At 43.8% G+C, this 26,761-nt stretch overlaps 1 protein-coding gene and 1 long non-coding RNA gene across 2 annotated transcripts in view; one reads left to right on the top strand and one right to left on the bottom strand.

Annotated features, from left to right (window-relative positions):
- The window catches only part of LOC146060780 (uncharacterized), a 52,894-nt gene extending 50,086 nt beyond the window's left edge, over positions 1 to 2,808 (top strand). Inside the window, exon 4 of the long non-coding RNA XR_014470481.1 lies at positions 2,587 to 2,808. This is a non-coding gene — a long non-coding RNA (uncharacterized LOC146060780). The remainder of the gene's footprint in view (positions 1 to 2,586) is intronic.
- The window catches only part of LOC146060779 (uncharacterized), a 182,419-nt gene that overhangs the window by 36,157 nt on the left and 119,501 nt on the right, over positions 1 to 26,761 (bottom strand). The gene's annotated exons all lie outside the window — the stretch shown is intronic.

The raw sequence follows: 26,761 nt of genomic DNA, 5'->3' as shown, positions 1-26,761 counted from the left end.
GTTGATAAACCATTATTTTTTATTTCAATTAATATTAATATTAATTTTTTGCTCCCATATATTTATTGGTGCTGTAATTTCTTATATCAGCTCAGAATAATAATAGAATAAAGAATTCTCCGTTAATCTCTGGAACAAGCCTGGGGGTTGTAATAATTATGTGTGTATAACGTGATTTAGATAGTAAGAACAATTAGATATAAAAGTTTATTATATTTATATTTATAATTATTTATTGGGTAGCTTGCTGGTGAATAAATATAAGTGCAAGAATTAAACGTGCTAAAAAATAAAACGCTAAATACTAATATGTGCAATAGTGAATTAGTGCAAAAATTGCTGTGCCACATACTGTAAAAAATATATATATATGTTGATGTTAATATTAATAGTGTATATGGACATCAAACAGTGTCCATATTAAAAATAGTGTTATCCTTATATATATGATTGCACGGTGTGTCTGATAGCGGCAGACAGCTGCGGTTACAACACGCGGTGTGCCTGCACGCAAGATTTATGGTATACAAACATTATTGTGATTACACATGTAATATTTGCGACAGTCTACCATATTTATTCACTAATGAGCATACTTTAATAAACTGATTAAAAAACACACATATTTTGTGTCTATATAAGACCAACAATAAATCCCACTGTGATCTATGCATAATAAATTGCGACCCAATCCTGTGATCTCCCGGTGTGTACGCAGGGATAATACATCTTATGTGTAAAAAATTAGATACCTTAAATGCAAAAATCTACCGGTGTTCACGCAGGGATATTACTGGGATAAAATGTACCTGCATGGGCAAGCTTGACACTAAAAAATCACATCCAACCAGATAAGTTGGACCAATGAGCAGGCGCATGTGAATAGAAGCAATAACAATACTATAAATTGAACTGTGTGGTTATCTAGCCTAGACGCTAAGGCTAAACATAGCATCTTCTATCCCTAATAAATTCACACTACATATATGCATACCCAGATACAGTGGTGACTGAGAGGGAACATCTCATACAAACACATCTGTGCTATTTAATTATATGTGTGTTCTTATGCACGTGGATAAGTAATATTGACCCCAGCACATCAGTAAACATACACAGGAGAAAATCTGTACAGTAATATCTGGACATCTCACATAAGGGAGCACCGGGCTGAACGGCAAGTACCTCCTTCTTTTTGTGATGTCCTAGAATAATCATCACAGTAAAACAAACCTGTGTGTATTCAGAGAAGGTGATCGCTGATACATCGGGCTGAAGATTTGACACACACTTGGAGACAGAATTAATTTCACCAAAATTTGTGTGTGAATCAATATTATATCCACACACAAAATGTACCAACTCCACTAATTGGGTAATTATCCTATGACAATACAAGTCAACTGAGGAGTGATTACATAAATATAAAAATAAATATACAAAATACAGCAGACGAGTTATAACACTCTTTATTACAAATAACAGTGAACACAGACACTATATAGCTATTACCAGCAACTTTAATATAGCTACGAATAAGTCACAGAGACATTTTTAAACTTCTACTTCTTTTGTTTCTCTATACCTTTACTTGTTTTTAATAATTTCGCTATGTGTTATCCCTTGTAAAGGGAATACTTTATAAAGGTTGAATACAATTAATAAAATTGAAAACCAAAAATATAAGAAATATAAATGATGGCCGGATAGGTCAACGTGTTAATATACAATAAAATATACACCTAACATTAGGTACGTTTTTAAAAATAGTCTTTAATTAAGACATTTTGGGTGAGGAGTGCGCCCCATTTAAAGCTGATTTCTTTTTCTTTTCTCCTGTTTATATTGATTCAATGATAAATCAGGGGGCTGCACCCTAGCAGGCCAGGAAGCATATTTTATAAAAGTTCCTGACAGGCGAGCATCTTTACTACCCAAAAGTGATATTAATCATATAAATCATCAAAATCAAATTTATGGTGCGGGTCCTCCAAACCCTTTCTAATTAGAGATCAATCTGACCCCGCTCTATGTCTGGTAGATTGTTTGTCGGCATATTTGTCCCTGACAGCACCAATAAGAGGTGAACTTTCCCAACTGTTCATTACGTGTCGTAAACCCTTTCGCCCAGCCAGACCGGGAACAATCCAGGGTTGGATTGTGTCGGTCATGCGGGATGCGGGTATAGACACATCACAATTCAAAGGGCACTCCCTCCGCGGAGCCGCAGTTACCTCTGCAGCAGCCAAGGGTTTGCCATTGCAGTGTATTATGCAGGCTGCTAGATGGTCCTCCACGCATACCTTTGTGAGGCACTATTGGAGACCATCCGATCACCAAAAGGTGGAGTTCCTTAGAGCAACCACCAGGTATGTGGTAGTCTACCCACCAGCTGTTGCTAGGTGGCAAGCCTCCCGACGAACAAACAGTAGTTTGCAGGAATCTGTGACCTGCAAACTTTCTTTGTTCTAGGGAATAGGATTGCCACCTAGCAACAGCGACCCACCCTACCCGCCCGTTGCCTTGCTAGGTCTGGTGGTTTCACTTGCTGCGATGCTAACTGTTTCCTTTCTCCTTTGGTTACAGGCGCTCCAAAGAATCAGAGCAAACAGCAGGCGCAGCCAGCTAAGCAACAAAAATGAACCCAAGAAATCCGTTCTGCTTCGTCGTAGCACCGCTTGAAGTTTCCGTTACTGATTGTCGTACCTTATAGTATTCCCGTTGGTTGTCGAGTTACCCTATGGGTTAGATAGTTCATTGCTCTCTTGTTGTTGAGCAGCAGTTATTAAACACGTTCATCCAGCATCATTCAGTCTCTTGTCTCTGATTGTATACAAGTACTAGGTGGTGTTATATTCTATTATTCATGTTCTAAGGATCGCCATCCGTAAGCTTCTGTAAAATCTGAGCAGGGGGCGGGCTTGCATCTGCTATACTCTGTGCGCTCACGTGACCAGCGTGAGCACGTCACAGAGCTCATTAGCATGCGCCTCATTAATATGCGCGCATGCGCAGTAGCCCCGGAGCCGTGTATTACGTGCGTGCGCGCGCCTTCAGGCTCCCCCCCCCGGCTGTGGAGTAGGTAAGTGAAATTTCTTTTCACTTCTCCTACTCCAGCGATCATCGGGAGGCTTGCACTACAACCCACCAGCTGTTGCTAGGTGGCAATCCTATTCCCTAGAACAAAGAAAGTTTGCAGGTCATAGATTCCTGCAAACTACTGTATGCCAACCCTATAACTGAAAAAGCTAGCAATAGTAACCCAATCTTTTCCCATGGCATAATTATGAATTAGGCTATGTACATGAGGATGGGAAAAATACATCATAACTGAAATATGCAAAAGGTAACATGACACTACTGCTGGAGGGAACAGGGATTACAATAAAAACGAATGACAAAATGGTGCTATATAATGTATGCTTGTCCTATGTATCATATGCAGGTACAGTATGATCAGTGTACTGTGTCTGATTCAAATGTTAGTAACAATATTAGACAGAATGTATTGTGTTCAGGTTTTGTGGTATGCTTAGAAATCACTTCAGAAAGGAATACAGTAAACATCTAAAAACTTGTCCTGAGTATCTGAGTGTGGAGGAGAAATGTTGGTACTTATGTATTAGCAGGCTTAGGCTACGTTGTCAGCTTAGCCATTGCCAGGCGCCCTGCTTATATGGGGAGATGGCGGCAGTGCTTTAGCGGCCGGAGGGGGGAGATGCTGGCGGGGCTTCAGCGGGCCGAGGGGGGAGATGCTGGCGGGGCTTCAGCGGGCGGAGGGGGGAGATGCCGGCGGGGCTCGGAGTGGGAAGACGCGTCCCAGCGGCAGTACGTAATTCAGTGTACTGCCGCTGGGGGAGCATGCTTTCCCTGCTCCCCCAGTGGCACTACGCTAATTGCGTACATTGCTGGGAGTGTCATGGCGGACCCGCGGGGAGCCGAGTGCCGGAGGCATCGTTAATGGTAAGTATATCACACACTACACACACACACACACAACACCCACTAACACAATCATATCCCCACTATCCACATCATACCCCCACTATCCATGTGGGCGTGGAGTAAATTTTATAAGGTGTGGCGAGCCTCTGAGCCCGAAGCGTGGCGAGCGCTCGCGTATCCGCGTCCCCTCGCGGTGCTCGCCATGCTTCGGGCTCGGTGACTTGCTGCGCTTGCCACACTTTGTAAAATTAACTCCACGCCCACATGGATAGTGGGGGTATGATGTGGATAGTGGGGATATGAAACATTATGTATTAGCACACCTCCAAATACGTAAATTACATAGTTTACGTAAGTTACGTAGCCAGCATAGTGCTGTATTGGTATTCTCAATACACCACTATGCAAACTACGCAATGGGCGCCCTGATAATACACAAGTACCAAAATGTTTTAGTACATACAGTACATATGTGTTTATATGTAAATAAAAATTGCTTTTAAAGGGCCATTATTTTAGAACTCAGTGCATATTGTCAGGGGCGTGACACTTATATTGGGGGGGGGGGTGCAAGATATCATCAGACTTTGGCACCCCCCCTTTCCAACTAGCCTGGATGCAAGTAATTGGGGGCTGCTTCTTTCCAGGCTCTGTTGCTGGCACCAGTTCTTCCATCAGCTGCTATTCTGCTGCTGGTGGTGGAGCCTGCAGACATGCAGAATCGTCCCTGGAGAACTCCAGGTGGGACCCCCCTTAACCCGGCACTGGCAGGGGCAGTGGTGTGCATTATAGTAATAGAGTGCACAGCCCCTGCACTGTACGGGGAAGGTGATGTAATGTGCGGTTTATTAAGATAAAAGTCTGCACATTCCATCTCCTTCTCCGTGCAGTACAGTGAAGGGCCCAGCAGCCTATTGCTATGACTGCTTTATGGCCCTTATTCAAATCTGATCGCAGAACACATTTGATCTCAAAATGGGTAAAACCATGTGCACTGCAGATGGGGCAGATGTAACATGTGCAGAGAGAGTTAGATTTGTGTGATTTATTTTGTTTCTGTGCAGGGTACTGGCTGCATTATTTTTAAACTGCAATTTAGTTTTTAGTTTCAACACACCCCACCCAAATTTAACTCTCTCTGTACATGTTACATCTGCCCCACCTGCAGTGCACATGGTTTTGCCCATTTTGAGAACACATTTGTATTGCGATTAGATCTGAATAAGGGCCAATGACCGTTCACGGCAGCCGCTCCTCTGACCTGACTGGCACCTCTCAAATATTCTTTTGGGGGGGGGGGTCAATATATATTCATATAGTGTAATGTGTGGGGCAATTATCAGTTCTGTTGCACTGATCTCATCACGAGCACCCATCTATTACTACTGTGAACCCAGTGGGGATAAGTTTGGTACCAATGGGTGGGACTTGGCTCCGCCCCAAAAGTGAATGAGTCTTGCAGTAGCAACACTGACACCATGTTCCTCTACTGCAGTGGTTTCCAACTCCGGTCCTGAAGTACCCCTAACAGTTTCCATTTTCAAGGTTACCTGTGGATTTTTAAAATGTGACAGTTGGTGATACACATTGCACTAGCTGGTGACTTGGAAAACTGAACTGTTAGGAGCCACTTCTCTACTCTATGTAGTGAAACTAATATGTTTCTGCAGCCACTCACTGTGAGCGGCATTGCAAATGTATTTTGGCATGTGCGAAGTCTACCAACAGTCCCTCAGTGCAAAGGGGAATCAGGCCCTGAATCATCTGTAAATGCTGACAGTTGCTGATGCAGACACTGACATATACACAGTTGCTAGTAAAAATAGTGAGATCTGACCTGCATGCAGCTCTGAATTGGGCACTTAGATTGAAGCTCTTCTGGTGCAGGAATTATTATTGTTATTATTCTATTGTATTATCTGGTCTGTCGTTTCTCCAATATGCTCTTTAGCTACACATCCAGTGCACACTGAACTGTACATACAGAATGTAGGCTTACGAAATAATGGGTCGATGATTTCTAGGTCGACCCTCATTAGGTCAACCACTAATGGTTGACAGTGTCTAGATCGACAGCTGAAAATGGTCACCATATCATAGGTCAACATTGCCAGGTCTACACAAGCTTAAGGTTGACATGGTTGACACTCAACGGTCGACACAAGTTTTTCACGTTTTTTATGTCCATGTAGACACCGTATAAGTGTACCGCATCCCTTTGCATGGCTTGCTGCGCGTGGCACACTATTATATACACACTCTATGCCCACTTGTATAGTAAAGCATGAACGAAGGTCCACATCAAAAAAAGTGAAAAACTTGTGTCAACCTTTTAAGTGTCTGACATGTCGACCTTAAGCTTATGTCAACCTGCCAATGCCGACTTATGGTACTTCGACCATTTCAGGTGTCAACGTAATCACAGTCTACCATAATGTAGATGATTAACCCCCAGCTATTACATATGTTGTGTTACACAAACACATTTTGTTCCAGAAATGCTGCATCCTAACTTATTAGCATTGTAACAAAAACAACACAAGCGATGCGCTTTGATGCTTGTTATTGACAAACCAGCATGCTTCTGCTGCGCAAGACGTTTGATATTAGCCCTGAGGTTTAATGAAAAACAGGAAACTATTTATAAGTAATGTATTTTTGCTCCCAGATAAATGATTTTTAATTTTAGGAGCTGCGTTTTTTTCCTTTTTCACAAATGCTCGGTTAATGCAACACCAAAGAGCCTGTTTCTTTTTCCCAAGGCCTGAGAACCGGATTGTTGTTACTGCCTATTCATGTTTAGCCCTCTCATGTATGCAGCTGCACACATCCTTCAAAACAATTAAATCACCCCAATGTGCTCAGGGACAGCACACCAGCAAGTATTATGTGAGCAGTTTGCTTCTCCTGCTAAATGTTATTGACAAATTCATCAAAGGCAGTGATGCATTGGCTTCCACCTTCCCTAGAAGGACACTAGGGCAATGGTGACATGCTGTCACCGTGGTAACTGCAGCTGAAGTGAGCAGCCAGCTGGGATAGGTGACCTCTATTGGCAGAATGCCTAAAGAAGGTAGCACTGGTATGGCAGCCATATAACTGAGACCCAGAGGAGCAACCTTGTGCCCTTCCATTGATTCATTAGGCTTTAAAGCTATTGATCGCTCCAATTTGCAGGAATTTATATATTGATTCCAGACTGATTAACATTTCACACCAGACCAGCTCAATATGTGCTTGTAACAGCCTTTAATGATTAATTGACTTTTATTATTTCATCTCTCTGTTGTCAGAAATCTTCTGAACTGTGGACAGGCTCATTCCCAAGATGCCTCTCAAGTGGCACAGGGCAGTGATTGAACACCTAGGAAATTAGTGTCCTTGCTGTCCTATTTTATGAGAGATAAATGCTATGACATTTAATTTAGGCCAGATTCTAGAAGATCATTTTGCAATTTAATCATAAGCAGGTAAATATGCCAGGCTGCTCTGCATGTCTGGAAGAGACAGATTTCTAAGATTATATGAAAATATGAAAAAAGAAAATACATTTCTACACTGTTTTTTTATCTTTACGTTATGTATCTTGCTTTGATAATATGCAATTACTATAGTGATTTCATTTCAGTACACCGCATAGTCTTCAGCAATGGGAGCAATAATATGCAAATGCTGGTTTTCCCCTTTTGTAATTGCCTACATCTGTGCAAGCACTGAGACTTGCTACTCCCCTGCACACTGTAACACTGAAAACAGACACTTTCACTGGCACACCACCGATCATACCTCCCAACTTGCCAGCATCGGGACCCCTGCATATGGCATACACTCTCACTTCAGAAAAAGGGGAAGTGGCCTCTCAAAAGGGGGCGTAGCTTCACAGCAATGCTGCGATCATGATCAATGCCTCTATTTTTTGTCACTAGGGTGCATGGCCAGTACACCCTGAATAGAAACTGTCTCCTGGAATAGACACTGTGCACATGAGCACAGCATCTATTCACCATTGCTCGGCTAGACAGAGCAACGAGTGACAGGTGTACTCCCAACTGGGGGGGGGGGGGGGGGGAGATGGGAGGTATGGCCGCGATGCTACTGTAACATGCCAGATGGTTTTGTGTTCACTTAGGCTAACTCTCAGTCACAGCCTAGGCACACCCATCACTTTTCAGCCACCTTACTTATGCAGCCTGAATTGAGTGCAACAGCACATTTGTGCATACACTCTGGATAACTTAGACCAGCAGTTCCAACTTGAAGTACTGGTACCTCTGGGGGTATGCTGAATTCGGGTTGGGGGTACTTGAAAATTATATTGGTAATGGCAGAAGAAGAAGTCTCCCATCAGTGTCTCCTTGTGTGTCACAGTCTGCCATGGCTGCCGGATCCACCGAGACTTGCACCGCATATCATACTCACCCGGGCGGGCGATCTCCTCCCTGCTTCTCTCCTGGGAGGAACCAGACGTCCTCCAGTGGGAACGGTGGTTCCTGTGCAGGGGCGGCTGCTCCCCGGCAGGATTGATGTCACTTCCGTGTGTCTGAGCCTATTTATAACCTATCTAGACATGTATGGAGAAGCAGCGGCATTAATACCAGTGGGAACCCCAGGGACAGTACACAGCCAGCAGCCAGACACAGGGACCCGGATCCTGACCACACATTACTCCTTAATTTTAATAAAAGTACTCACATGAGAATACACATACCGCTCACTTCCACTCCAATCATAAGTACTGTGGCAGTGGCGTAACTACCGTGGGTGCAGCTGCTATGGGGCCCGAGCTGTTCCCAGGGCCCGCAGCTCCCCCTGCACACACTGTAGTTTGCCCTCAAAGCTCAACACTTGCCGGAGCAGAGGCAGCTCCTCCCGGCTCCCGCAAGCAGCAGCCGTGGATGATGTCGCGGCAGCGCTTTACCCCGACCCCCACAAACTTGTTTTCACTTCTGCTAGAGATGCAATTCGCAGACATTTATGGGGCGGGGCTTAATGCCGGTAAGGCCCCGCCCCCATCAGAGACCTCTCTGGCTGACTGTGCTCAGGGCTGATGTTATAAGGTTACTTTTTCTCTCAACTCCCTTACTATTTCTTCCTTTGCAGTATGTGTCTCTACACATTCATTCAATTTATCTCTCTGAATCCAAATGAAGCGAGCATTGGTGTCATGTCACGGATTTTTAAATGTTTATAATCGCAACATACTTTAGCACCTTGATTTTCTGTGAGTTTAGGATAGAGTGGCACCATGTACCCTCCTATCCCTATGTGTTTGTGATGCCTTGTACCTTTAATCAACCTGTGCACGTGTCACCCTATACCCGCACTATATCTGTATACCTCCGCTCTCTGTAGAAGGGGGGTCCCTTCAAAATTTTGCTATGGGGCCCACCAAGTCCTAGTTACGCCCCTGTACTGTGGATATTTCAAATTGAGGGGGTACTCATAAATGAAAAGCCTAATCAAGGTGTATGGAAGAGAAAAAGGGTTGGGAACCGCTGACTAGACAACCTGGGGGCTTTTGTACAAGCGCAGCAGTAAATAACCGCTTAACTATGTAAACATCTGCATTGCCTGCGCCTCTGTATCAGGCCCTTTTTGCATCATGTCCCAAAATTGGCTGCTTAGTACACTGCTTCACAGCATTATTGAATGCATAAGACCTGATGTTGAATTGTGCATACATCCAGACGGTGTCTGAGAGTCAGAGTTGCAGCTGAGGCTCGCAGACGACACATAGTGGGAAATGTAATAGCGCTAAAGATTAAAAAGAGGTGTGGGATGTTTTTTAAAGCGTCAATCATTTACAAGACAAAACCATGCTTTGTAATTGACTACCGCTTTAAAAAAAAAAAACCTCCAAGATCAGCTGGGATAACGCAACTCCGGCATTCTTGGTCACTGTTACAGTTCTTGGCATGTCATAGAAATATGTTAAAAAATGTCCTCAGTGATGACAAAGAGGAAGCTTAGCAGACACAAGGAGAGGATCTGTCTTATGGAAATTTCATATGAGTGTTACTGATGTGATACAGTTATGTACAGAGGTGCAGAGGTGCGCAACAACTCACATATGAGGCAATACACAATGGACAAACTGCACCTGTCATTGAGCTCATGCAAATTTTGATGGTGCGATTGATGATGCGTCTAAAAGGCTCCAATCAGTACAATGTACATCTCAGTCCATGCTGTCGTCATTTTGAATATATCACAGTACCTGGAATTCTAGCCCTCCAATAATTAGCAGCTCAGTGAAATTTCTACTGCCAGTAGGAGTGAGGATTTATGGGAAGTCAATCCCCTAGAAGCCCAAAGGCATGGGGTGGTCCTATATGACTAACTGCTGGGGAAATGACACATTCAAGCAACCTCAGCAGCAGGAACTGACAAAAATAAAATAAAAGCCAATGTGAAGGAATGAACTCTTGATCGCAACACAGGTAGAACATACTTCCCTACCAGTACTGAATTATGTCAGAGATTCACAGAAGGATGAATGAATGAAAGAGACTGACCTGCTTTCTCAAGAATCTCGTGAAGCCCCCTGAAATTAGTGACTCTCTTGCACTTTCCAGTTAAATTGGTAAATATGGTAAATATGTCATATGGTTCAGAAACCTGTAACAGAGATAGACAAGGCTCTGTTAGATCTCTGGCAAGTGTGACAGGGAGTTACTTATGTCATACCTCCCACCTGTCCAGATATTCCTGGGACCGGACCGCCCTAGTTTTTTTGGGACGGTTCCAGGTCCCGCCCAGGGCTGGCAGTGTCCCACGGCTGGGATGCAGTTGGAAGTCCCCCCTGCTACCCAATGCTCTGCTTAGCACTGATTCATAGCAGGCGGGGACACGGGGTATGACCAGCAGCTCACAGAGCTCTGGTTATAACCCCAAGGCAGCAAAACGGGGGCATGGCCTTGTGGGAGCATCATCCCTCCTATGTTATGTGCTCTATCTTTTCTGGCCCACTCTACTAGAATGTCTGGGAGACACTGGTTTATTTATAATGGGTCATTTCTTGAATATTGAAACCTTTGGAGTCCTGACCGCAGCATCGCTGTAGAAATCACAGAGAAAATGGGGAGGCTGCACATTTTCGCACATGTGCAGTAGTAAATCTCCCTCTAGTGCTCAGACTCTACAACCATTTTGGCAGAGAGGAGAGGGCCCAGACCGAGGAGCCTGCACATGGGCCTCTTCCTTTCTTAACTGCTCCTGCTGGGAGACTCCTGAATTTTAATTTTCCCTGGATTCATAGGAGAGCTGCCCATCCCAGATAGTCTGTCACACACTCAGTGGTGCCAAGAGAGGGGGACTAATTACCCGGGTCCTGTTCTAATTGAGGGTAATGGGGTCCCCTTTACCTGGCAGCTGCAGCTCTTCTCAACCTAGCATATGCTGCTGTGTGCTAGTTTATTATAAAAGTGGGCCAAGCTCTCTACTGTGTGTTCTCCTCTGGTTGCATCCTGTTCCGGACTGGACGCTAAACCCAGGACATCATCTTCTGATGCTCATCATTTGCCTACTGCTCTGCCATGGATGATATGTGTCATGGATTGTTTAAGGGCGGGATGTACTAACGGGAAAATGCGGTAAAACACCTGTTTTACCGCATTTCACTATGTATTAAAACCCCGCCACCCCATTAACGCATTGTAGGGTATCGCCACCCTCTGGGCCTATGGGCTTCTTTCGCCGTCCGCCGTCCGCGCGCCTCCCCCCTCCCGTCCTCCTTTGATCTCCTCCTCCCCCAGGTGTCACAGCCGGGAGGACATCCGGCTTCAGGGGGGAGGAGGAGATGCAGGGGGACGCTGGCAGCTGCCGGGAGGTGACAGAGACCCCCGAAAACCACATCACAGGTATCGTGGGGGTCTCAGTCACCGCAACCCGATGCTAGCCGCATATGTTAGTACATATGCGGCAGCCTTGCAGCGGCTGTTATGCGAAGGGCGGCGATGTATATTAATACATCCCGCCCTAAGTCTTTTTATTGTAAGTGCAACCTTTTATGATATTTAAAGAAGGTAACTGCACTATCGTTTGTTTTCTTTTATCTCCCATGATATTTGTGCATTCTGGCACATTATTTACATAGGTTCTCCCACTCTGCTTGACGCATATGAATTTGGATTTTTTCTGAACATAATTCTGGAACCTTGGAAGAACATTTAACACAAATTGGGTGATATAGGTTTAATTTGTTATCCCTTAAGCGCTGATTGTATGTGTGCATTATTTCCTTTCACTTCTACCTCTTTCAAGTAATTCTTATGGGATTGTTACTTTATGCATGACATTTTAGCAGCTTTTGGGGTTTTAACTGCGCACTTTGGTTTTATTTGTGTTTTTCATTCTCTTCATTACGCTGTCTCTCTCTCTCCCTCTCTCTTCTCTCTGACACTGTCTCTTCCTTCCTGTCTTTCTGCCGTTCTTCTTCACTTTCTCTCCCACTGACACAGGCCCTTATTCTGGTTCGCCCGCAAAGGCAAATTCCTTCTCAAATGGACAAAACCATGTACACTGCAGGTGGGGCAGATGTAAAATGTGCAGGGAGATTTAGATTTGGGTAAGTTATTATGTTTATGTGCAGGGAAAATAATGATTGCTTTATTTTTACACTGCAATATAAGCTTAGATCTCAGTTTGAAGTAAAACCCCACCCAAATCTAATTCTCTCTGCACATGTTACATCTGCCCCACCTGCAGTGTACATGGTTTTGTCCAACCAGAATAAGGGCCACAGTCTCTATATATCTGAGCCTGACAAACCCACTCTCTTTATGGGGGAAATTTACTAAAGGAAATTTGTAAAAAAAATGGTGTATTTGTATCCACAAATACACTTATTTTTGACATTTACTATCCCGAACGAATACGAATTGCCGTATTTTCGGGATAGTAAATGTCAAAAATAAGTGTATTTCTGGATACAAATACACCTATTTTTTTACAAATTTCCTTTAGTAAATTTCCCCCTATGTCTGTAGTATTGTCTCTCTAGCTCTGTCCCTCAAACCCTTTCTCTCATTCTCTTTATCCCTCTCTGATACTCTCTCTCCCCCTGACACAGTCTCTCTGTCTATGTGGCAGTGTCTCTCAATCTCTTCTCTTGACAGGCTCTCTTTCTAGCACTGTTCCTGACACTATCTCTCTCTCTAATTCTCTCCCACACTCCCTTTATCTCCCTTTATCTTCCTGAGATTCTCTTTTGTTCCCCTCTCTTTATCTCTCCCTACCTCCATGATACTACTCTCTCATTCTCATTCCACTGGTATCCCTCCCTCTCTCTTGCTCCTTCCCCTATTTCATCTCTCTGACACTCCCCGATCATATCTGCCGTATCTTACTCTCATTGCCTATTTTACATCAAACTCGCTCTCTCCATATCTCTCTGTTCCTTAACCCCCTCTGACTCCCTATTTACCTTTCTCCCTCATATACCCTCTTTGTCTTTCACTCCGCTCACTCTGTTTCCTGCCCTCCACCAAAGGTTTATAAGATCAAGCACATAGCTGTGCAAACTCAATTCGCATTTGTGGCTCATTCTGAAGAGCTCAGCTACTTCAAGCGTGGTCCTGTGATAGGATGCCACCTTTAGAACAAGAGAAATTTAATCTCTGATGGATATTCTTTTGGTCAACTGTAAGTGATGTTATTGTAAAATGGCAGGGCCGGTGCAAGGCACCGGAGCGCCCCAGGCGAGTCGGGGTGGGGGTGCCCCGGTGCCGGGGGAGGGGGGGTACCTGTCCTGCGGCGCTGTGTATTTAAAGCTGGCGGCGGTGGCAGAGAGGGGTCCCTGCAGTCAATGAGCGCTATCCGCCGGGCTATGCGGAAGCGCTTCTGTTGTGAAAGCACTGGCCGCACGGCGCACGCTGATTGGCTGAATCTCAGCCAATCAGTGTGCGGACAGTGTTTTCACAACAGAAGCGCTTCCGCATAGCCCGGCGGATAGCGCTCGTTATTTCTTATTGACTGCAGGGACCCCTCGCTGCCTCCGCCGCCAGCTTTAAATACACAGCGCCGCAGGACAGGTACCCCCGCGGCACGGGGGGCAAAATGCCGCCCTCCAGTGGCAGGCGCCCTAGGCAAATGCCTAGATTTGCCTAGTGGTGGCGCCGGCCCTGTAAAATGAAAGTGTTTAAGAACAACAGCAGCTCAGCCATGAATTGGGAGACCACGCAAAATCACAGAGTGGGGTCAAGGACTGCTAAGACACATGGTGTGTAAATGTCGCCAATGCTCTGCTGATTCCATAGCAGAAGAGTCTGAAATTCCACTGACATTAATGTAAGCACAATATCTGTGCAGTGGGAGCTTAATGGAAAGGGTTTCCATGGCTGAGCAGCTGCATGCAAGCCGCCACGTCAAGATGCATAGAGAATGTTACTTGCCTGACTGAATTATGCCAACTGTGAAGATTGGTGGAGGAATAATGATATGCAGGGCCGGCTCCAGACATGCTCGATAGGAGCGGTCATGCTGGGCGCCATGCCTAAAGAGCTCAGTCCCATGTCCTGGCCTCCCCAACTAGTGTGAACAGTGCATATCAGCACTGTGTTTCTGCTGTACTTGTAATGCCTGCAGTCTGCCTATTCCATGGTGGTCTGGATGCGGTTGGGGCGACTCCTCCTCCAGGCTCCATCCTCGGTCCTCCTATCATGCATATGTAATGAGCGATGCAGCTGGCCTGAATTTCAAGACGCGGATCGGTCCTACGCCACTCATTACATCATGCGTATAGCGAAGTGTGCTTGGGCAGCAGGGGTCCTGACATCTTGGTGGTGCGTGGCATGGGTGCCTGGATTTATGGCGGTTGGCCCACCTCATGGCTACTAGAGCCAGGTAGACCGACTGCAGACTACCCCAACAAGAGAGTGCAAGGTGATTTTTTACCACAGCCGGGCAGTCAGCTACTGGCAGACCCGGTGGTGGCTGTCGGCAGAGAGGCATTCTTCGGCTCTGGAACAATCTGTGAGGGCAGGCGTCACGTCGCATCATGACGTCCGCCGCAGCATGTACAGATCCATCCACTGGGTAGATGGACAAAGGGCAGGCTGAGTCGATATATAATATAATACAATAACTATAGAATACACCTATTGGTGTATAAGCTACTAGGGTAAGTTTTTTACACTGGGCCACCGGAGACAGCACCAGGCTTCAGCCTGGTCAGGTAAGTCCTGGAGGGGGGGGACCCCTTGACTGGTCAGAGGGTTAATTCTTTGGCCGGGGGGACTTGTATAAAAAGTCTCCCCCTGGCTGTGGCATTACCTTGCTGGCTGGTTTGGCCTGGGGCTGGTTCTTAAAATACGGGGGACCCCTACTCATTTTGTCCCCCGTATTTTGGGAACCAGCCCCGGATCTGGAGCCTGGGGCTGGTTGTTAAAAATCAGGGAACCCCTATTTGTCGGGTTCCCTGATTTTTAATTAACGGCCCCGGCTCTGTCAGCCTGGTGCTGGTTTCAGCTGTGGGGGGGACCCCCACACTGTTTTTTATTTTTTATTTATTTTTTTACACCTTGCAGCCTGCACGGATCTGACTGATCCGTGCAGACTGCCTCCACTAATTTCCTATTAGCGGCCGTATATACGGCCAGCTAATACGAATTAATACGACATTGGAGGGTTACAAAGCAGTCGTATATGACTGCTTTGTAAATCCCCTTCCGGAACACGACAAAGCATACGAGATATGCTGTCGTATTCATTCGTATTAAGAATACAAATGCAACTTTTTGCATTCGTATTCTTAGTAAATTTCCCCCTTATTACCACATAACAAATATAATGCGCTAATAAGCTTGTTGGTGTCAAGAAACATAAAATGAGCATGCAGAGTAGCGTAAACATCGTCCAGCATCCGAATTTGGACCCGGCCAAACAGGTCTAAATCTGGCCTTTAGTTAATAAGTTAGTTAACAAAATTTCTTGCTCTGGGTGCTAGAATACCTGGAGCCAGCTCTGATGATATGGGGCTTTTTTCCAGAGCTTGGGCTAGGACCCTTATTTCCAGTGAAGGGCAATTATAATGCTGCAGCATACCAAGACTTTTCGAAAAATGCTAAGCTTCCAACATTTGCTCCGGGATTGGCATCCCATGGAATTTTCCCTGTTGGTTTAGTAGTCAGGCATACTCTTGTCTACATACAGTGTATATTAATTTTGAGTGTTTGTGACATCATAACTTCTTTTGTAAACACCATCTTTATACACCACCTATATGTACTGTATGCAATCTTTGACTTTTTGTATATTTTATGACTTTCACCCTCTTATTTGCAACATGCTATAACTAATCTAAATATATATTTTTATTGATATACTCTACGTGGATTCTCATTACTTTTCTCTTTTTTTTAGTTTTTAGAAACTTCTTATTCCAATTTTTGTATAGCTTTAACCTCACTTATAATATGTTTTGAATTAAAGTGTTTCATATTTACAATTCTAGAACTGAGCTATACATTTTCATTTGATATTCTTACTGTGTTTAATGAGCTGGCCATTGTTGTTTGTTATTCTTGACTTTGAGTCTGTCTGTAATGGGGCCTGAACTCCTATGAGGATAACGGACATATGTTTTGCTCTTTTGTCTATGCAGCCTAACTGGCTAACTTTGTCAGCTGAGGGTACAAATTTACTTTATACTTGCAACAAAGATATGTGATCAACAATTATCAAAAGCCAGAGGGTTCACTACAAAGAGAGCATACTGGACATCTCTACACCAGAGAGATTGACTAAGTCCCATAACACTTTGCAGAAGGTGTGCCTTGACTCCTGATGCTCAGCACCATTAATCATTGTCACATTGGCAGAATCATTGTCACATTGGCAGGTGAAGCTGCAGCACTACCCCACTCCCATGCACAAAACCATTAGCAAAAAAAAATATATATTTTTTTTTTGAAAAATACATGCCAATCACAGGGGGCCCAGAGATAGAGCCGTGCCCAGGGGTACTGACCCCCTGTGCCCCCATTATAATCCGTCCCTGCTCTACACTAATGAATTGTAATCACAATTCTTCTAGAGAGCTGTCTCGGCCACTGAGCCACACCATTTATTCCTCTACCAGACAGGGACCAAGCTTGATGTCCTTCCACCAGTTCCATAATGAGGCAAAGCGTATGCAGACCTCAAAATCAAGTTACCAACATGATCACAGACTAGGGATGAGCGCGTTCGGGACTCCGAGATCCGAACTTCTCGTTCTGAGATCCAAGTGCGGCTCGGCTGTTCCTGGCAAACTCGGATCCCGGAAGAAGGCAAAACGTCATCATCCCGCTGAAGGATTCTCGCAAGATCCAGACCCTATGTCCAAATAGCTTGGCGCCATTTCAATCCAGCATTGGAAAGGGAGCAGGATGAACATGTCTGGCATAAGTCTGAGCAGAGGGAGGAGTGGGGCGTACTATTTAGGGTGGCATGGGATGTAGTCCTGTGTGGAGTCCTGTGCTGCCAGCCTGCACAAGTCAATTACACTTGCTGCTGGGGCTGCAGTATAAAAAATCCTGTGGTGTCCTGTGTGGTGGGGGTGTACTGCTGCCCTGTCTGCTCCCATAAGTGGGTGCTACTGTGCCCTTTAAACAAAAGGGCTGCCATGTGCCATTGTCCTGTGCTGTCCTTTGGTGTAAAGGGGCACTGCACTGTGTGCTCCAAAAAAATGCACGAGTGCTCTTCCATGTGTTTGCTCCATTTAACTAAGGGGTTCCACCTGTGTGCTGTAGGGGTGCTCTCCCCTATGTTCACTCCATTTTATTAAAGGGGTTCAACCCGTGTACTGTAGGGGTGCACTGCCCTGTTTGCTCGCTCCGTCTAAAAATAATGAAAGGAGTTCCACCCGTGTGCGGTAGTGGTGCTTTGCCCTGTGTTCGCTCTATTTTATTAAAGGGGCTCATTAGAGATCAATTTATTATAAAACTATGAATTCCTGCTTCTCCAGAAATGGATCCATTTAGTTTGAACCCAGAAGTTCTCACATACAGAACGTCTATTCTTCTGTTTCTATAATAATAATAATAATAATAATAATAATAATAATAATAATAATAATAATAATAATAATATTATAAAATGTAAAAAATACATGAATTATGTAATAACACAGTTTTGTAACTTAATCTTATGTTGCCTGTCTTATGTAGAGTGTGTGAAGTTGTAGCCTTGCTTCAAATCGATATGGAATCTGAAAAACATTGTGCTTTAAAATATAAATAAAAACAGTTCTGGTGCATCTCACATTGCAGATTTTTGTATGGAACATATTTAAACATGTGCAAAGAGAGCAATATACTGAGTTTCCAGGGAGTACAAGGCATTACTACTAGCAGTGGCCTCAGTGCGCCAGGGTGTGACAGACTATTTGCCATGTTTAATGTTAGAACATGAAGCAAATATTTAATCTTCTTGATGGAGCTCCAGTGACAGCTTTCTATCACGGAGATAAACGTTTCCACTTCCTGTCTTATTCTCTGACGTTTCTCTCTAATGCGGACTGGACTTATGTATAGTGTATGATCCATTCTCCGTACATTAACTCACAAATCAGTCCAGTAGTATAGACAGATCTTTACAATATACTAGATACTGTAATATATATATATATATATATATATATATATATATATAAAATCGCTGTTGTTCGGCACTCAGGAGGAACGGTGGAATTGCCGGGGTGCCTTCTAATAATATTAATAGAGTCTCGATACCTCCTGGCCTGGGTGGGTCCAGATAGCAAAAAGCGGCACTCCACGGTCTTAGAGAAGGGTAAAGGTTTTATTCCATATAGTGAAGCGTCAGATACAGTACATCATTGTCGACGTTTCCAGACCAACAGGTCTTTTCCTCAAGACTAGTACCATAAAGTGCAAATAGTGCTGTGCTGGTGACCAGCATAAAAACTATTATATATAGAAGCACAAATGTATTGTTATAAATGTGCAAAGGGACACACCATAGGTTCAAACCCTTTTAATAGCATCACCTTATAGATGGGGGTGTTTGGTGTATCTGTGTACACTAACAAACACATGTAATTTACATACGCAACTAATATGGCATAAATATATAGCTATTAAGCTTGGGTTTTCTTAACTGAGATTCTAATGTCCGTGTGACCAGGTTGCAGCTTTCGGCCTCAAGGTTGGCCGGCCATTTGGAAAACGTCACGGTAACTTTAATGTCCTATCCGCCCCTTCCTGTATTGTTCTAATGCGTGCCCTATGGTTGTTTCTGTAAACCACTTGTGGTGCAATATAAATAAAATATAATAATAATAATAATAATAATAATAATAATAATAATGGAACGTACTTCAAATGCTATGCATGTGAGTGAAGGATCCTGTGGTAGAAGTGTGTATGTGAAGCATTGGGATAGTAATATTCCAATCCCACCTCCTTTACTGTTATTTGGCTTAGGGATGTATGTAAAGTGGAGACCACCATGTGACAGTGCTTCAAGGGAAGTTAGATATGAAAATTTCATATCATATGAATATGCAATCTGTGATTATATGGGCCTCTTTGTCTTTTAACCCCTTGAGTGGTGGGTTTGCTGGGGCAGGACAAACCATCCAGGGCAGGTTTGCCCACCACTGATCATAGGAAGCCCCCCCCCTCACCTCCGCTCCGGTGTTAGTACGCCGGAGCTCCCCTGCCGCCACTGCCCCAGCAGCCAGTCAGTCATCATTGACCACACAGGCGGCAGGCTTGGGGATGTTCACGGCGGCTCGGGAGGACTCGGGCCTCTGAACTCCGAGTCCCCCCGAGCCGCCCAAAACACCCCGAACCTGCCGCCTACATCACTGCAGTATGGCGATTGGTGGCTGGCGTGGGGGAGCTCCCACGTATGATCGCCAGGGCAGAGGGGGGGGGGGTGATGGAGGGGGGGACCCCTAAAGGTAGTGTGCCAGTGGTGCTCCGCTGGAGCCACCACTGGCACGCACCTACTACATAATGGTATGCCTGCAAATTGTCCTGGACAGCCCACTGCGGCAGCGCAGCTGAGCCCGGAAAATTTCCGGGCATACCACTCATGTGGTTAATATCCAGTGTTGTTTCATTACTTTTGATCCCAATTGTGAATATTCTGCCGCTATATAAGTAACTGTTAATAATAGTAGTGTAGTGTGCTACACATTAAGAGCATTGGGTGGGCTTTTTATCAAGCCCAAGTTTCTGCATGATTTTCTGCACAGGTTGAGCATTCCTTATCCGGGTATCTGTTACCCAAATTACACTGAAAACAATAATTTCAGGAATGTACTTTTTTTTATTATTTTATTATTTTTTATCCACTATTGGGGACATCTGTAACTGGCACTTCTGGGGACATGATATGTAACTGGCACTACTGGGGACATCTGTAACTGGCACTACTGGGGACATGATATGTAATTGGCACTACTGGCGACATGAGGCTAAATGTGTCAAGCTTCAAAAAGTGATAAAATGGAGAGTGATAAACAACCAGCTAATTGGCTACTAACTGTCATGTCAAACCCAGATTGTAAAATGACAGTTACGAGCCAACTGGCTGGTTGTTTATCATTCTACATTTTATCACTTTTGAATCTTGATACATCTAGCCCATGATATGTAACTGGCTATACTGGGGACATGATATGTAACTGGCACTACTGTAGATATGATTTGTAACTGGCACTACTGGGGACATTTGTAACTGGCACTACTGGAGACATAATATGTAACTGGCAGTTTGGCTAAGAATTATGTGCAAGAAAATGATTGCTTAGCATTCAGATTCAGTGCCTGAGATAGTACACAATCTGAAGTTGCTAGACCATGAGAACGTCTAGCACTTTATGGGCTTCCCCATGAAAATGCTGGGCATTCCCTTGGGTACACGGGTGGGCCAATGCCTGCCAGGGGGCTGGCATCTCATGTCACAGGGCACCAGCCGCCCACCTTGTCTTCATCCATGTGCACGCAAAATAAACTTCTATTCGCAAAGGAAGGAGAAATCATTCGATGGTTGGTGACCATCGAATGATTTCTCCTGCAGCGGAGGCATGCGAGGTGATGTGTTCTCATTACACATCCCCTCGCATGTTACTGAGGGGAATTGGCAGCAGAGGGGGTTCGGACAGGTGGCATCTCAGGCGCTGAAAATTAGCTGTAATGTTCCCAAGCAAACCTGAATATCAGGCCTTCTGTGTGCACACGCAGTGTCACATATCTTGAGGAGTCACATACCCAGAGGAGTCCCTCCAGTTGTCACATATTGTCACATCCGGAGTTTCTTGTGTTCCCTGGAGTGAATCTAGTGGGTCAGTGGTCAAGGCAGACTGCAGTCATTTAGGAGGTTTATTGTAGTTCTCTTGTGCATGAAGTAGAACTAAAGAACTAGGACTTAGTATTACGGAAGTCAGAGTGGAATTAACAATGTCCCTTTAACTGAACTGGAACTGATAGTGTTACTTAGCTAAACTGGTATTGAAGTCAGGCTTGAACAGACAATGCTTTCTTGCTGGACTGGAACTTGCTGGGTTATGACTTATGTCAGGCTGGAACTGGCAATGCTTTTGTGCTGGACTTGAACCAGCTGGATTGGTTCTAATTACTGAGTACCAGCTGCAAACTCAGGTCCATATGTATTGTATTCAGCTGCAGATAGCAGGAATAGGAGCATTGGTTATGCTGATGCAGTCTGGAACCCACAAAGAACAGCGCAGACAAGTGGAGCTTCCAGTTGTGCCTACGTGATCTTTGCAGATCTGCGCACCAGCTTGCTGGTAAATGCCAAAGACTCCTCCAATAAACTGGGGAAGAGGAACTGGGGGCGGTTAAGAATGTGTTTCTCAGACACCGGATCATGACATAGTCCCCAGTATCCCCCAAAACTATAACTCATCCATAGAGTTCCATTATACAAGCTTAGAATACCAGCATCACCAGAGTATCTGTCTCCTACTTCAAAATACCAAACCAATGTCTGCACAGACTGCAAATTTGAACATGTTACGCTTACTGTTATAGCAATATATATTTTTCTTCTAATCTTTGTTGAAGTTAGCCTTCCTCTTGGTAAATATAAAGGTGAACTGTATGCTGTTAAGGAGCAAATGCATATCTGGTAATGGTTGCAATGATTCTGAGAAGCTTTTTTGTAATATCATCAAACTGTATGAAAACTGCAAGCTTCCAATTTATTATCAATTAATTATTATAACATGACGTTAATGTTATAGGATTTCTTCCAAAGGTCAGGCATTAAGTAGGAAGTTCATGAAAGAGATATATAAGCGTTGCAAGCCACCATGCGGCTTGCATCCATGATGGTTCTTCTAGTTGTTGGCAGTCAACTGGGACATTGCATCTTCTGGCCAGTGGTCTTTGCTGGTTGCTGGGCAACCAGGTCTCCAGACAGCTACTTTATCCCCAGTTGCCTAGTGAATCCAGAACTGAAGACTATCTGCTGCCATATGGCTGCAGTTTGTATTTAATCATTGTGTCTGTTCCTGCATCTCTGATTGGGTACTCTCCCTGTTATAAGGCAGCTAGCACTCCCGACCTATGCTTGCATACAATATATCTCTGTGTAAGTTGCTGGTAAATCTGTCCCAGGTTCCTGTGGATTCTCTGTTCATCTGGAGAATTATCTGCCAAGTTCTTGTGGATACTCTGTTTCTGTCATGCCTGTACCATGCCACTCCTGCGCCCATTTACTTGCTAGATTACTAACTCTGTACCTGAGTCCAGCTCATAGTAGTCTCCACTCTTCTTTGCTGCAGATACCATCCCGTAATGCTTTTGCACCTGTTGCAGTGTTTGCAAACTAGATACAGTGTCACACTCAGTCAGATGTGAGTTAGTTAAATAGCTTCCAATTAACCTCTGAGTCTCCAGTACTCTACACCTTGTCATTAATTACACCAGCCAATACAATGGGATCTCCAGTCTATTGGGTAAGCCCCTACTACTGAGGTTTTGGTCCTGGTGACATCCTGAGTACCGGCAAGTACATCTAACACTAAGGCAGCTGTTACAGGCAGAAGCCACAATTGGCTGGAGCACCATAACAATAAAGCAGAACCTTATCTAATCTTCTGTATAATTATATACAGGAGTCTAATTAGTGCAGAGAAAAGCTATTCAATTAAATATATTTTTCCCTGTGTGATAAATCAGGGGTTAACGCATGTTAACCCACTGATTCCAGATAAACAGCAGGAAGCAATAGGCTTTCCCCATGCGTTAAACACCACCCCACCCAATGGTGCCTTTTCTCACAGACTTTTACTAAAAGCTCCTGAAGCTGCAAGTTAAAAGTCCACCTCTGTAGTCAAATGCGGGAAGTAAATCCTGCTAGTTTAATCTCCTGGTGCTGCTAATTGGATTCCTCCCCCTATTTGTGTTAATTACTTTACATTGTAATTAAGCTTTTTCTTCTGCTGTACTCAATTTGTCAAAACTAAATGAACACTTTAAATTGGGTCTGTGTATGTATTTATTTTAGCCAGCATTATTATAACAATTTTCATTACAGACAACTATAGAACCTGGCAAGCACATCTATTGACTCAAACTAGAGATCTCTGGAGATTTTGGTGCTAAATTATTGTTGTGTTTTGGTATTGCAAAAACCACACTAAAGTTTTTATTTTTTTCCGTTTTGGTTCTGGTTTTGTTAAAAATTGCAAAAAAAAAAAAAAAACTGCTAAAATCATGTCATTTGGATCAGTTTTGGGTTTTACAGTATTCATAACATAAATTAACTTCAGTATTAATCAGTATCACCTGGATGGTCCTTGTTTCCAAAGATTAATGCAGTCCACTCCTCTTTAAAAATTTGCAAAAAAAATTATTTATTCAAAAAACCATGAAAAACTTCACATCTAAAAAACCAAAACCGGCTTCCATATACAATAAAAAATGTAAGAAAAAAATACAAGAAAATATGACACAGTCACTGCATCCTAGGGAAATTGGGGATTCTTGATGTAGCAAACCAGACCTTTTCCGGGTAACTTATGCTTATGCCAAAAACAATAGTCTCATAGGGAAAGCTGTTATTCCCGGGTATCTCCTATGAGGCTTTTTAACACAGTCTCACAGTCACCTTTTCAAAGGCTTGGAGCAGAAAAATAGAAAAAGGAGAACACTCTCACCCTTCCGCTGTGAATACTGTTTCTGGTCTGGGGACGTCACGGCCTCGCACACAGCCACTGTGGTTACCCGTGTGACCCCTTTCCTCAGGATGCCGTCTATTTAGGAGAGATGTTGTACTCAGAGGCTGCTCTGCCACTGCACCCTCTGGTTTCCACAGCATCATGAGGAAAGGGGTCACACGGGTAACCACAGTGGCAGAGTGCTAGGCCGTGACGTCCCCAGACCAGAAAGGAGAGGTTCCCAACAGTATCCACAGCGGAAGGGTGAGAGTATTCTCTTTTTTCTATTTTTCTGCTCCAAGCCTTTGAAAAGGTGACTGTGAGACTGTGTTAAAAAGCCTCATAGGAGATACCCGGGAATAACAGCTTTCCCTATGAGACTATTATTTTTGGCATAAGCATAAGTTACCCGGAAAAGGTCTGGTTTGCTACATCAATAATCCCCAATTTCCCTAGGATGCAGTGACTGTGTTGTGTGAAGAACTGCTTCATATTTTCTTGTATTTTTTTCTTACATTTTTTTATTGTATATGGAAGCCATTTTTGTTTTTTTAGATGTGGAGTTTTTCATGTTTTTTGAAAAAAATATAATTTTTTTGCAAATTTTTAAAGAGGAGTGGACTGCATTAATCTTTGGAAACAAGGACCATCCAGGTGATACTGATCCCAAGGGTCTAGCGCTGTGTGAAAGCCTCAAAAATCTTTTTTGATTTTTTTCTAATTCTTGCCTAGTATACAGTTGTACTATTGTTTGAGGACAAGCAGCTGCGGGACCTTTTTTTGGCGCTTGAGAAGTGACTTTGTCAGTGTTTGTGGCATAAATTAACTTTGAGTAATTTCTTTGTGAAATCAAATGGCACATGAAATCACAAGGAACGAACTTACATGCAATCCAAAATAAGCAAGATTTGGTTTTAGGTCAAAGATCTTGGTGAGATGACATGAGCTGGATTTGGTTTGGCTGGGAATCCCAAAGCGACCCGAGTTGGGACACAGTCTAGGGGTGTTTGGTTTTCAGCAAAGCCGTACTACTCATCTCTTCAAATGCCTACTATAATTACTGAGGTGCAGGAGCGTCTGAGGCGCACCTGCGTCTCAGACAGATGGAGCGCCTCTCCGCCGGCACCCACATGATCCCCTCTCCGCCGGCTTCCGCCAGCGCAGGGGATCTGCCGGTTACCGGCACTGTGTGAGAGGCGCTCACTAGGCTTGCCATGGAAGCCGAGGACAGAGCCAGGTTGCCACGGAGTCACTACGCTAACTACGCTAGGCAGCCGTTGGGCTACACTGACAGAACTAAATTCCCCTACATTATCACTACAGTACTTTCCTTTATAGATAATCCTGACTTTCAGAAAGTCCAGGCCACATATCTGTTCATGATCTGGAGGGTACGTAGTGTCTCCAATTTGAGTTGCCTAGTCACAGCGGGTCCTAACTTTCACTGAAGCAAATCTGGGATAAATCTGATAGATCCTTTGTTAATTAAACCTTCTGAAATGAGGAAAGCCATCTCCCTTTATTAACAACATTTCAGGGTTAACATGGATCATTCAATATCAACAAGAAGAATGGCACAGTGGTTGTCCAAATTTCCCAATTATGAAATCAAAGATTTACTCGCTGCTCTCATAAAGTCATGCAAAGTTTGCCCTCTTCTGTATACACAGAAATGTTTTTTAACATTGTCCATAGAGCCTGTTTATCACAGGAGATTTATGGAATGCTCCACTTCTCATACCTGCTATAGATGCAGATCTCTATCACTTCTTTTGGTCATGCCAATGTCCAAAGATCTGGCTACAAGTTAAGCAATATGCCAAAGCATCAGTGGTATATCACATTCCATTCACACCAAAATGGGAAATGTTTGGCATGGTCTCATCTTCAATGAGAGTTTGCAAGGGGTAAGCGCCTTCTTTTAGGAATTAATGCACCAGCCTGAAAAACAGTCCTACAGGAATGGATACCTACATGTCCTCCAACATTTTCATTATTTAAATGTAAACTCCTTCATCTATCTAGGATGGACTGGATCAAAGTCAGATTATGCAAAAAAATGTAATCCTGAATTTTGTTTTACAATGTGGGAAATTTATATTGCCACATTGTTTATAGACATGAGATGGCAAATTCATCAGAATACTTCTTGGTATTTGTTTTGTCTATTAGCTAACGATCCTCCCATAGAGATTAATCTTACTCAACCTTTATATATATTGTGAGACTAGAGATGGAGTGGGTATGTCCCTGGGGCTGGTGATGGCGGATGTACATTTCTCTCACTGTAATTTACATATACAGTTTGAATGATATAAAGTAACTGGATATACACTAGTCTTTATTACATATACTAGCTGACCCGCCCGGCGTTGCCCGGGAAAACCTTTGGGTTTCTTTATTTCCAAAATTGCTGAAAAATTTAATCTTACAGTATGCTGTGCCAAAGACCTTAGATTGTAATTTGTTATAGATTCCACCATAATGTTAGAATGTGTTTGCATTGATACTCAATGACGGCAATGAAATCAGGTGTGGTGTTGTTGTTGTTGTTTGAAACACAATGCTCCTGAGTTGATAACTTGCATGTGTTGATGAATTTCACATCCACTCCTGAGAGTTAGCGCCTACTGTATGACATATCCTCCTACATCTGAGGGTCAGAAATCGGTACAAAATCAG

Source organism: Crinia signifera, chromosome 2, assembly GCF_055691185.1.
Source record: "Crinia signifera chromosome 2, ASM5569118v1, whole genome shotgun sequence".
In the NCBI taxonomy this organism is placed as follows: Eukaryota; Metazoa; Chordata; class Amphibia; order Anura; family Myobatrachidae; genus Crinia; species Crinia signifera.
The sequence above is the reverse complement of the archived record's forward strand: the minus strand, read 5'-3'. Positions and strand labels throughout refer to the sequence as shown.